We start from the raw sequence: 14,069 nt of genomic DNA on the forward strand, positions 1-14,069 counted from the left end.
TCTGTCCAGCTACAATAAAGAGCTGCTCTGGAGAAATCACTGTGTCATCTACTATGTTCGCCCACAACTTAACAGAGTCTTTCCCAGAACCTAGACCTTCTGCATGCAAATCAGATTGTCTATCAGTGAGCTATAGTCCTTCGTCCTTTGGCACAATCAGCACAGTTGCCCAGAGGGGGAAAAGGCAAGGCAAGCAGATGCTGCTGCTCCATCTTCTCACTCTTCTCACTGCTCCCTTGCTTTGAGGGGAAAGAATAGCAAAGCAGAGAAGCAGCAAGGCCGGGCAGCTGAAGAGGTTGACAATGGGCCCCTGTAGGGGTATGGGCTTTGACAGATGCCCATTGCCTGCTCATGATGCCAGCACTAACTGTGCCAGCCATGCCAGTCCTCCTAATCCCAGTTTAAGATAGGGATCAGTGTGGTGTATGCGCTGAAATGAATACACTAATGCACTGAGTTGATGCTCTGACAGCAAATTATATTCCAATTCTGTCTGGTTTTCATGTTTCCTCTGGAATGGTGGTGAGAAGTAAGATGAGTGGTGAGTGTTCAATTCACCGCAAAATTAACAATTTATTATGGTTTGAAACGCCATTGGTTAGACCTCTTCTGGGACTCTGATGATGCTCCATTGTCATGGTCCCCTGGATTCCACAGGGTTGGTACTCTGATGTCCCCATTTTAACTGCTCTGTTGGAGTCTGGCTAGCTGCCAAAGAGTTTTAAAAGTTAGAGAAACCCACAATCCGAATTCCAGGTTTTATGCACATCTCCTGAAACTAAACATCCCTATCTATGGCATTACATTGGGCTTTCACATAAGGAGCAGATAATTCCAGCTGCTTATACAGTAAGGATAATAGATGGGCAAACTTCTAATTCTGCAAGAACATAATAGCAACATTGTCGTCAACATTGTTTTCTCTAGGGAAGCATGTTTTCATCAACTCTGCAAACTGGAGTTCTCATTAGTTCCCTGGGGATTTTGCTGGTGTTTCATCAGCAAGATACAAGATAGGATTCTGATATTGAAAGTTTATTCAGGACCCAATTAAGTGCAGCGAGCCATTCATGTGTATTGGTTTGTTACATTTATTAGTCCCACCATCTGGCTCATCCCAACACTGGGATGTCAGACTGCTGTTTGGACTAAGTAGCAGCGCTCTGGAGACAAACCACACGATGGTGGCGGAGGGCAGGGGCTAACCTGTGCACTGAGCTCATACACAGAGTTTACTGTGTGGAGCAGCTCTTTTGTAAAAGCAGTTTTGCAATGCAGTTGCCATGTAGGGTAGTATTAAATAAAAATCCAGGATTTAGAATTTATTAAATGGCTGGTTCACACATGAGATAATTGCCTTACAAATCTCTTTGCCAGGTTTATATGAAGAATAACGCACCTTTATTTCATAAAATGCCAGGTAGTGTACCAGGTAGTGGTGTCTTATCCAGGCACATTCCTGATCTACTTGGGTTCAGCAACATTGCTGTGTCATGTACCTTCAGCTCAAGCTCTAGAACCTGGGCCACTGTTGCCTCAGTTTCCATGGTGGAGGAATCTTGAAAAGGTGACAATGCCATCATAAGAATGGGCACAGCCTTGCTTACAACATCCCTGCACGTGTTACAAACACGTGAACACCATTTCTACCCATCACAAACATCTCCCTTTGATAGTAAACCAGGAGTGTGCCTGGAAACAGCACAGCACTTCCCACAGGTCTTCTCTCGTGTATTAACTAGTCCCAGAGCCCAACTATGTTTGTGTGTTGTTAAAAAATTAATAGATGATGGAGGGAGGTTATTTTTGTCATGACTGAAGTGTACTGGTAAGGAAGGCTTTACCCCCCCCCCGGTGTGCCTGAGAAAAATCCCATTTATGGGGCCAGTAGTTGTGTAGAGGAGGAGGATTTTTTGTTCGGACTGTGTCATGAGGGGGAAAACTTAAACCTCCCTGTGCACAACAGTCAAGATGAAATTGAGGAGTCTGTACTGCTATGCTTTGAACACAGACAGAGATGTTGTTACTAATTATTTGTTTAGTGTCACATCTAGTTTGATCCTAACATTCAGCCCTCCTGCAAATGCCACAGATATTTCACCCAGGAATATTCAAGCTATTTTTGTACTTACTTGTGTTCTCTAGAACTCAGTATTATCTACATGTTAATATCCAGAATCCATTGTCTTCCCTCCCAACCTCTGCCAAATTGAAGCAGCTCAATAAACAACAGAGCAAGGTTCTTTTTTATCCATATTTATTTAGGTTGTAGGGATCCACCACTGATCTGGAAAGCATGGTTTCTAAGGGGAACTCTGATGTTTCTAGAGCACAGCTATTTCTGTGGTTTTGCCATTTCCCACCAACAGAGGGAAGTGTGCTGAACAGAGGATCTTATTACATGGGTAATCAACAGGTGCTGCTTGAAAGAGGGAAGGATTTCAATAAAAAAACTGCTGCACAGCACCCCCCCCCCAAAAAAAAACTCATTAGCAATTTCCATCAAACTATTGACCTATGATGTACCCCTTCAATAAGTCTACCACATAATGATCAACTTTACATAATCTTGATTATTAAATATGCAAATTGAAAGCAGTTAGGTGGCTTTCTGGAAAATATCAAATTGTACTAAGAGTTACAGTGAGTGTCAAGAAAATCAGGAACTATGTTCTTAGCAATGCTATGCTTTTGTCCTCCTGTGTCTCAAATGTATGGAAAACCACTGAAATGCCATGACCAATAAAGTATTCTGCAAGAAGTATTCCAGACGTATTATAATTCTTTTACAGGTAGGAGCAGTTTTCTGTCTGCTCCACTGCTTCAAATTTGCTTGTGAGTATAAGTGCAGTATTTGATGTGTTGAGAGAAGCCTTGTGGAAGCTTTTCTGGGCCCCAGGTTCCTGCTTAGCACATTTCCATTATTTGTTACCCAGCTTTAAAAATTGCAACATCCACAGGAGCAGTTCTTTTAGCTTGTCTGTTAGCTGTACAATGCCTAAAATCGTCAAGTGGAACGTAGAGCTATACAGTGGTACCTCGGGTTACATACACTTCAGGTTACAGACACTTCAGGTTACAGACTCCGCTAACCCAGAAATAGTACCTCAGGTTAAGAACTTTGCTTTAGAATGAGAACAGAAATCGTGCTCCAGCGGCGCGGCAGCAGCTGGAGGCCCCATTAGCTAAAGTGGTCTTCAGGTTAAGAACAGTTTCAGGTTAAGAACGGACCTCCAGAACGAATTAAGTACTTAACCCGAGGTACCACTGCATTTAAAAAGCTTCCCTGCTTCATTTATTCTGCTTATAATGGGTTAGTAAATGAGACAGCATTTCACAAAACTAGTACCCACAAAATAATATACAAGGTAACTTTTACCTTATTAGTTGCCTGAGCAGCGAGAGAGTTGTGTTATTGTTTGTTTACATAATGAGTAAATATCATTGGACTTCTTCACTTAAATTCTATAGCATTAAGTTCTGTTCTGTAATGGCAACATGATTCCTGGTTGTTTAAAATGAATTCTGGGAGTGGGGAGGTGGGTACTGTACAGCACATGCAAGTTTATAGATGCTTTAAAAATAAAATAAAATTGCAGGGATGGGAACCTGTGGCATTGCAGAAGTTGTTGGACCATCTTCCTGACCAATGGCTTCACAGGCTGGGGCTGAAGGGAACTGGAATTCAATGACAAATGGAGGACTACAAGTTTTCCATTCCTGACATCATAGGAGCCAACTCCAAGGGGCTGTGGGTGCTTGGGCACAAACAATAATATAATTGTGGGTGCCGGACATCCACAAAATCCATGAGAAAAGCCGTCAGGTGGCAGTGGCACTGCCTCTGAGAGCAATAAGTTCAGCTCCAGCCTCCACAGCCAGCCAGCAAAGTACCCTTTTCGGGGGGGGGGGGCTCGAACGATGAGGCAGGGTGCCTCACTGGTTGCGGATAGGAAGAGGAAGAGGAACAGCTCTTTTCTACCGCAGGCATGTGAGTGGGATGTCACACGCCCACGTTGTGGCAGTGGGCACCCACAATCTTGAGGGCAAGTTAGCACCCCTGCCTGATTTACTGTTTAGCTATATAGTGGTGAGGAAATGCACTGGCTTTCAGGGCCACTGGCCTGATCCAGCAGAGCTGTTCTTATGTTCTTTTGTAATTCTTGGGCTTTCAGGTCTACATACAAGACTGTTATACCAAAATATATATTCAACTGCCTTATGTCTATTCTAGTCTCCTCTTCTTGTGTTCATACTGTGCCTATAAATGATTTGATTTGGCAGCCAAGCTCTGATAAAATTCTCAGGACAAGCAATGGACTTAAATGCAACGTAAGATAGCCTTCCTAGTCTGGAGCATCTCAAATGGCTCCTAACTTTCACCATCTGTGAAATGCTCACTGCTTTGAATGAATCTTCTTTATAAATGGTGAGCATTTCACAGATGGTGATAGCTACTGACTCCAGCTAAGATAGACAGAATATCGGATTCAAGAATGTTTTATTTCTGACCTATTGCTTAGAGTAATGTTATGTCATGTTTCATCAATGCATGGCCCATTACACTTTCTGTGATATGGAGTGCTGTATCTTAGTATTTTCTTTAACAGAGCAATACCAGAGAAATTAGATATGTCCTTTTAATGCACCACGGAGAACAGGGAGGCAATAATGTCAAAATTTAATGTTCATGATTATTATTCTGTGCATCAAATAAGTCCTAATTACATTTACTATGTAGTGAGCCCCACTGAAATCAATTGGTCTTCTGAATGAACAGTTAGGGCTGTGCTTTCAGTCACCTTTTTAATGTTAATAGATACTATAGGACTTTAACAAGTGAAGTTCAAGGTGTTTCACGTAGTACACTTCCCATACCAAGTGGGCTACAACAGTACTTTGACACAAAACCTGAAGACTACACACTGCCTTGTTGTGTTGGGGGGGGAGAGGCCATAATTCAACAACACCCCACCCCTACCCCCAGTCCTTGTGCTGTCTTCCCAAAGCTGGCCAAGCGAGGCGTCTGGCTTTGGGAAAGTGGGTGCAAGGTTATGGTGAGACTTATCTGCGATGGAGAAAATAAGAGGGAAATTTGGCTAAAGTGTTTTAACACGGTAACTAACTGCTTCCTTAAGGATGTCTTAGTTCAACATTAATAGTTGAATGGAAGCTGGTAGAATTTAAACTGACAGTAACAAGTTAACAAGGCATTTGATCATTTAAAGTACGGTACTATGGTAACCAGATAAGCTTGTGCACTTAATAATATTTTAATAAACAAATATGAATACCTTGTTAAATATAATATCTGTATCTGACTGGCTTTATACCACTCCTATACCCCACAGTAACTAGGTTATTGGGAAGTTAAAGGATCAGAGGAAGTAAAAAAATGAATGGTAGAGGTGGTAGGGGTTCAGGAGAACCACTGGAGCAGGGAGATGGGCTTTGCCATTATAGAGAAGTAAGTAAAGACACCCCCCCCCCCACGTTCCCTATAAGACTTAGAACACTGGAAGACCAGGGATCTAAATCAGACCCTAGACAGAGAGTTAAGGCTCCACACGTCTGAAGTTATTCTGCTATGGGTGGGTGGCTAGGAGGCAACTTCATGGGTAGGCACAAAAGCAGCCCTTGGCCCTGCAGCCCTTCTGTAACCATGCAGCCCTTAGTGCTAGTAAAAAGTGGGGAGGGCTACTGTGTTACCAAGATCAAAGCCACTTCATTCATATCATATTTCCAGCAATTTGGGGGGGGGGGAGTAAAGTGGGTTTTTAGTGGAGCTTTTTTCTTTCCTTGACTGCATCAGATGCTTAAGATTCGTGACCTAAAATTATGCATGGAGAGACTGTACATGGTTCTTTGCATTCTTGTCAGTCCTAAGGGAGTGTAGTGGAATCACATTATGAATTTGAAATCCCTAATGGAACATCTCATCCATTCAGAAATGCAGGGTAATGTTAATTTTATTCTGTGATAGAGTGTATCTTTGCTTTTCATTTTCAGTTAACACTAGGCTGGCACCATCTGACCTGTGTGTAGCTGACATCTGTTACAGGGGAGAATATTCATTTTCTGTCATCCCCCCACTCTCTTAAAAATCTAAAACTCAAGCCAATTTATTTCAGGCTTAGACATCACTATCACCTGCAGGTGAGTGACATACTACACTTGAAATGTACACAACAATCATATTTATAATACATGAGCCAGAATAAGATCCAATTTTTCCTCCTGTAGCTATGTTAGGTCAGCAGACTATGACAGAGAAGAGTTCGAACAAGAGTGGCTAATAAGAGAAGGCAACCTACATTGGCTCTATGAAAGAAGTACAGTCACAGGCATACAATATTCTCTTCATGCGTCTTTTCCAACTGGATATTGTGACTGCCACTTCAACTAGGCAGAAGATTCCTATATTGCATGAGTCGGCAAACTAAGGCCCGTAGGCCGGATGAGGCCCAATTGCCTTCTGGATCCAGCCCACGGACGGTCCGGGAATCGCCGTGTGGATCGCAGCGCCCGTGTTCTTTCCTTCTCCCTCCCTCTCTCTCACATGGCACCACTGCCTTTCCCCTCCCTCCTCCTGGCTTCTCCCTGCCCTGCCTAGAGGAGGAAGGGGGCTGGGCTTTGTTTGTGCCAGCAGCAGCAGTGCTCGAGCGGCTGCTATTTTAAGCAGCCCCTCTCCGGAGCCCTTTCACGTGCTGCTCATCGTCCCCCCCGCCGCCGCCGCCAGCCCCTGCCAGTCGCAAGACACAGATAAGCAGCCACCGGGGCTCGTGGTGCTCTTGTGTCATTTTTTTTCCTTCCAAAATATAATCTGGCCCACCACAAGGTCTGAGGGACAGTGGACCGGCCCCCTGCTGAAAAATATATTGACCATTCAAAATATTGGGATATGTAGAATAACAATTTCTTTCTGGGACAGGTCACAAGTGCTAAGCGCACAGGTCTCCAGTAGTAGCATCTCTTGCCTTTCTGCTGCTACGCAGCACCTTTCAATCAGTGCTGTTGTTAAAAGGCAAGAAGACCTCAAGCCAAGTCTCATTCTCTCCCCACTTCTCCCCTCAGGCAGGTCAATAGCCACTTAGTACAGCTTCTCCCACTCCTGAAAAAAGAAGGCTGGTGGTAGTTTTCAAGAGCCAATAGCAAGCTTCAAGATTTTTCTGCCCACCCAGCCATTTGGTATCAAATGTCAGTATGAGGTGGTGTCAATAAAAAACAAACACTCCTGCCAATAATAAAAATATTGCTGGAGGTTGCCTGAATGAAATATTCTGAGTTCCTCACAGTGTTTGAAGTACAAGAAGAGCCCTGCTGGATCAGGACAAGGGCCCATCTAGTCACAGTGGCCAATGAGATGCCCATGGGAAACCTTCAAGCAGGACCAAAGCAGGACAGTGCTCTCTCCACCTGTTTGACTCCCAGCAACTACTATTCAGAGGTATGCTGCCTCCAACAGTAGTTGGGAGAACCTGGCTATGAACATGTGGCTCAGCTTCTGTATTATTCATTTGAAGGTTTTGTAGAATGGTGCCCTTCCACTTTATGGTTTCTACATCACTTGCAGGCAGCAGTCACCTTCCTGGATGAGGAAATGTCAAGCTAACCTTATTACCACATGTGAGAGGCATTCATTTGAAAACAGAGTAAAGTGTGGTGTGTTCAGAGGCTACAAGCTGCTACGATTTGTGATTAATATGTATCAAGCCAACTGAAGTGAATTCCAATATAAATTTCCCTCTTGTATAATCTTTTGCTGTCAAATGTTTTATAATACCAAACTTACAGCAACAATAAGCAGGAGAGAAAAGGAAGGCTGTGCTAAGCATACTGCAGATCTGTATCATATAAAAACAAACCAGGCTGTTATAAATGTCCTGCTTATCTAATAAATGATACATTTTGAGCATTACAAAATATGGGGTGGGGAAAATGCAAAGAAGTCACAAAAGGAAACAGCAAGCATTGTAACTGTGGGTAACTTAGAGCTTCTCTGTAATGTAGTTAGAGAGAACAATGGTCAATATCCTGTCTGTGTCATTACATAAGAAAGGCAAATTGTTACACATATTACAGTGGTACCTTGGTTTAAAAACAGCCCTGTTTATGAACTATTTGGTTTACGAACTCCGCAAAACCGGAAGTAGTGTCCCAGTTTGCGAAGTTTACCTCGTTCTAAGAACAGAATCCGAATGGTGGAAGGGCACCGGCGGCGGGAGGCCTCATTAGAGAAAGCGCGCCTTGGTTGAATAATGGTTTCGGTTTAAGAACGGACTTCTGGAATGGATTAAGTTCATAAACCGAGGTTCCACTGTAGTTGAATCTATGTGGGATTAATTTTAATACTTAAATTTTAATAACTTAAAGCAGGCAGATTTACTTTTAGACACTCAAAAGTTAATTTTGCAGTTTGCCTGCCTTGCATGGGTTTGAACACATGAACAAAGCCAAAGTAGCCCAGGATGATGTCACTTGGGCATGTGACTAAAGTATCAGGTGTGCATAGGAAATAAATGTTCCCTGGCACAATTTTTCTTATGCTTACCCCTGAAAATGTGTAAATAGACGTACAGTGGTACCTCGGGTTAAGTACTTAATTCATTCCAGAGATCTGTTCTTAACGTAAAACTGTTCTTAACCTGAAGCACCACTTTAGCTAATGGAGCCTCCGCTGCCGCCGCGCCACTGGGGCACAATTTCTGTTCTCATCCTGAAGCAAAGTTCTTAACAGGAGGTAATATTTCTGAGTTAGCGGAGTCTGTAACCTGAAGCGTATGTAACCTGAAGTGTATGTAACCCGAGGTACCACTGTATAGCCTAAATTCAGCAGTTTACTGAACAGACTTTCCTTTTCTGTTTCTCATTGTCACCAAGCACTGTTATCAATATAATGAGTTTAGCAAAATATATGTAATGCCTTGTGGTTTATTAAAACACACCAGGATTCAAATGCATGCATTAAATCCTCAACCTTCTTTATAAAAATAGCTTACAGGGAAAGTGTAATAATACACCTTTTGAAATGATTAACGGTAACATAAGCTCAAATGCAAATATGTGCAAATAAAGGAACTTGGAACGTATTGATGGCTTCAAGGCATTTTTAAAGACAATTTCCTGATTTATAGGTTGCAAAAGAGGCCTGCTTAGTACATCACTGACAAAAACCGGTTTACCGTAGCTTTCATGTCGTATCTTAGAAATGGATTAGTCATTTCACTCATTTGGTGTTTGTGGAAAGCAGGCCCCTCTAAAAAGGGACTAAAGTGTTCTGAGCACAGTCAAATAGTTTGACTTGGTTATTACTAAAGTGCAAGACTAAGAAGGAATATATACAAACATTTGACTTTTCTACAATAAGTGCATTTTTAAGGCCTGAGCCATTTGACCAACGCCTACTGTACCATATGTCAATGTCATTTTAAAAAATATTTGCATAACTGAAGGATGGGAGCGAGGAAAATGCTCATTTAGTCCATATATATTGATGTCAGAAGCAGTATTAAGATGTTATGTCTCTAAAAAGTCAAATGCAAACAAATTTTAATTCGTTTGTCTTAGCGTTCCCATATCCTATGCTAAACATATTTTATCTGAAATAAGTCAATTTAGAATAAGTATTTTTATATTGAAAGCATTAGACAACCATCTCTCTTAAAGTCACACATGAGCAGAGAGTATTATCTACTCACAAGCTGAGAAGGTAGTTCTATTGTATACAGTGGTACCTCGCAAGACGAATGCCTCGCAAGACGAAAAACTCGCAAGACGAAAGAGTTTTTCGTTTTTTGAGTTGCTTCGCAAGACGAATTTCCCTATGGGCTTGCTTCGCAAGACGAAAACGTCTTGCGCCTTTTTCTTAAAACCGTCAATGCATTCCTATGGGAAACCATCAATGCACAGTGGTGCTTCGCAAGACGAAAAAATTCACAAGATGAAAAAACTCGCAGAACGAATTAATTTCGTCTTGCGAGGCACCACTGTACATGCCTTTAAAATAATTAAAAACTACATCAATATTACAGACGGGATTTTGCAGGGGCCCATTTTGAGAAAACGTTGGGTGGTAGCTGTCACAAAATGGCTGCCATGGTGGAGACCCAGCCAGTCACAAAATGGCTGTCTCAGGGAGGGGGGAAGGGGGAGCGGCGAACAATCACAGTATTTAATATTGCAGCAAAGCATCCATTATACAAAATGCAAACTGGTGAGGCTAGGCAATAAATATATTGCCCAAGAACCTTGATCAAAGGCAAGAGATGTGGTATATGAACCTCCAACACAAGGCCACTCATTTGAACCCCATTTGCTGCTCAAACACAACACCTATTTTACCGAAGACAAGCCAATTAATTCCCCCAATTCATCTCTAAATAAAAATTACAAGCCAATTAATTCCCCTAATTCATCTCTAAATAAAAGTAATGCTACATACACACTTTTCCTCTCAGGATTACACCTCTGGGCCCTCCATTTTTCTCCCCACCTCCATTTCCTACCTTGGTTCCACAGAGGCACCGGCACCGCCATTCATTTACTATCTTTGTATCTCCTCTTAGCCCATCTGTTGGTCTCTTTGTTGGCTGTGTCCATTTTGAACTGTTCCCACTCTTCTTTTTTCTGTATCTGCTGGTCAGTCAGGAGCCTGGCACTGAGGGGTACAGAGAGCCTCGTGGGGTATGCAGCCAAGTCTGACTACGTGGTTGGACTGGGCTTTTGCTCTTCCTACTGCCTGCCATTACTTCTTCTTGTCGCTCATCTTGTGGCGCCAAAAGGATATTAGGACCTATTATGGAGCTTGTTTTGTGATTTTCCCCATTAGGTTTTATGGGGCTCAAGTTACCTGAATTCAGGGAAGGGTTGTTTGTTCTTTGAAAGCATCTTATACCTATTGTCAGCTGGGAAAACTTTTTACACACACACACACACACACACAATCTGCCCTTGGACTTAAAATCTGAAATGACACAACAGAAAAAGGAACAGGGAAAGTAGAGGAAAGCTCAGGCATCAAACTTGATTTTTCAATGACCAGCTTGGATGGAAATGAGCAGCTCACAGTTCAAAAAGCAGGTCTTGGCAGCCTTTCAAGAATACCCTAGTGACCCAGATGTCCTGGAAATGGCTGTAAATGCAGCCGATAAGTTGCTGGTTTTACAGTGTGAGGCCTTGGCCTTTGGGGGCTAGCTGTAATCATCCGCTGCCTTGTCAGCCCCATCATGGCAGGTAGGTCTCACAAAGGTTCTGTTGATACCATTGCCTCAGAGCGTCTGGTCCTGCTGTTCCTCCTTACAGGACAGGTGGGGCGGATGATCTTTGTGAGGAGAAGCAGAGGCTAAGCCCAGCTGCTGAGAGAAATACTGAGGGAGCCTGGACATTCCTGTGTGTCTCGTGTTTCTGAGAGTTAGCAACAAAGCTGTGGGCTCTTCATATTTGAGGCCTTTGGTGTAAAAGGCCTATGACAACCGTACTCAGTGCTCCCGTTCAAAGGGCCCTGTCTGGTTGGCAAAATCCTATAGAGTTGGTTGTTATCTGCTCTAAGAGATTCTGTAGAGCTGTAACATTATGAGGCAGGGATGGTGGGCTCAGAAACTGGCAGATGCCCGCTGCATTATATTTTCTTTGAACCTTCTAAATAATTGGTGGGTCCTCTGTGGTGACAATGAAACAACTCTGCAGTGCTATTTTTCTGGAAAAAGAGGTGCCACAACTTGCCATGAACGCCTCCCTTATTCTCTTATAACAGCCATGGCACCCATGTGAGATGTGCCGGAACTGAGTTCCGGTGAGTTCTGCCTGAAAAAAAGGCCCTGCAACTCTGCATGTGATTTATGAGACACTAAGTCAGGGGTCGGCAAAAATTTTTAGTCGTGGGCCGGTCCACTGTCCCTCAGACCTTGTGGCGGGCTGGAGAAGCGGCACTGGGGGGGGGGACTGGAAGAAGAGGCGAGGGCGGCAAGTAGTCCTCCCCCCACCCCATCCCCAACACCTGTGCTTACCTTCCCAGGGGCTGCCACCACCACCGCTGCTTCTGCTTCTTGTGGGTAGGCATAGCAAGCTCGTCTGCTCTGCTCTCTGGCCCACAGGAGCGCCAGGACGGCGGCAGAAGGAAGATGAGCAGCATGAAAGGGCTGGCTCCAGAGAGGGGCTGCTTAAAATGGCGCTCAACCCAGCCTCCTTCCTTCTCTAGGCAGGGCAGGGAGAAGCCAGGAGGAGGGAGGGAGGAGGCACCGCCGCAGTATGTGTGAGGGAGAGGTGGGGAAAATGGAATGGCACAGAAAAAAATATGGCGCAGCCCAAACGAATATAATCCCCACGTCGATCCACAGACAGTCCGCAGGACAGATCCTGAAGGCAATTGGGCCTGATCCAGCCCGCAGACCTCAGTTTGCTGACCGCTGCACTAAGTAATGGTGGAAGTGCCCCCACAAGAAAAAGGGTTTCCAGGTAGACTTGGCCATAATGTTTGTTGCTAGACATTAAGAAGCCCTGCTTTATGCTTGGAGATTGCACCTTAGAAATGCATCCTGTGCTAGTAGCAGCAAACCTATATCTTTAATTGTGTTTCTTCCACAGTGGCATATAAATTGAGGGATTGGGGTGCACAGTATGGAGAGCCAATTCCCCCCCCTAAAGGTAACACAGGCAGTGGCGGGGCTGCATGCTCCACTGCTGGGGGCTGAGAGCAGGCAGGGGTGTGGCTGGTGCCCCAGGGGGGCGTGGCGTGCATCCTGGGGGGCGTGGCACACTGCCCACGGGGGCGTGGTACGCCGCCCGCAAGGGCGTGGCACACGTTCTGGGGGCGTGGCGCCCAGTGCATGGGGGGGTGGCGAGTGTTGGGGGGCACTGTGATGGCACCCTACCAGAATTGTGGTGCTGGGGGCGGTCCGCTGCCTCCGCACCCCTGTTCCTCCATCAGTGAGCACAGCATTGTGTTAGAATAAATGTAAAAGTGACTTCGAAATTATTTTGAGCTGCATATTCTAGCTCTGGAGAAGGAGCCTTCAGTAGGAAGGGTAGTGAGCTTCTGCTTATGATGGAAATGAAACTAGGCCCTTTTCAAGCCAAGAAAGCTACTGCTTGTCAACAGCATCCAATACAAGCTTACCCAACACTGTCAGACACTCTGCCCTCTCCCTGCAAGGTCTTAGGATTGTTTCATACTCCTAGTTCAGAGCTTTCCAAACTGTGTGTTGCAACACATTAGTGTGTTGCCTGCAGTGTGTAGGGGTGTCACGCAAATACTCCCTACGCTCCTCCCGGGGCTGGGAAGGGGTTAGTTTAACCTCCGTTTTGCTAGTAAAACTGAATTACTGTGTTGCAAAATGATGCATGTCTAAAAAGTGTGTCACCAACATGAAAAGTTTGGAAAGCTCTGTCCCAGTTGAATGAACTGCAGGTTGGGGCAGGGCGGAGTGGGAGACTCTTGTTTTAAGATGACCTTGTTGTTGTTGTTTAGTCGTTCAGTCGTGTCCGACTCTTCGTCGGATTCATGGACCAGAGCACACCAGGCACCACTGCCTCCCGCAGTTTGGTCAGATTCATGTTTGTAGCTTCGAGAATACTGTCTAACCATAAGATGACCTTACAGTAGTTGTTGTTTTTTGTAATTGGTACCACTAGGTGGCGGTTGCAAGCAACAATGACTGAGGATAATATAACACAGTCCCCCACAGTAACCAAGGTAATAAAAAAGGTTCCCCACAATCTGCAGAATCTATCATATGCAGGATGAGAGGATGGAATTGCATATAAGATTGCAGGAGAAAATGAAAATAGGCAGAGACGGAAGCTCTTTTTTTTGCTGTAATACAGTATTTTGAAATAAACTTCCAGAGGGGTAGTACATCAAAAGAAACAAGGGAAAATGTGGCAAATATATAAGCTAGAGTCCACTTGATCAGATGCATAAAGTATAATCATTGGCAGGTAAAGGTGTATGTATGTGTGTGTGTGTGTATGCATGCTGTGATATATTTTTATGATACAGTGGTAAATATTTTTATAAATAAATAATGTAATAGGTGAAGAGCAAGAAAATGCAAAAGTATAGCCTGTGACCA

The 14,069-nt window shown here is 44.0% G+C and overlaps 1 protein-coding gene across 1 annotated transcript in view; it reads right to left on the minus strand.

The window, feature by feature from the left end:
* Window positions 1–11,979, minus strand: part of LOC310681607 (NXPE family member 3-like) — a 37,544-nt gene extending 25,565 nt beyond the window's left edge. The window contains exon 1 of the mRNA XM_083449637.1: window positions 10,506–11,979. The gene's annotated coding sequence lies outside the window, so the exon portion shown is untranslated. The remainder of the gene's footprint in view (window positions 1–10,505) is intronic.
* Between the last annotated feature and the right edge of the window lie 2,090 nt (window positions 11,980–14,069).

The sequence above is a fragment of the Podarcis tiliguerta genome (genome assembly GCF_965153285.1).
Source record: "Podarcis tiliguerta genome assembly, chromosome: 7".
Lineage (NCBI taxonomy): Eukaryota > Metazoa > Chordata > Lepidosauria > Squamata > Lacertidae > Podarcis > Podarcis tiliguerta.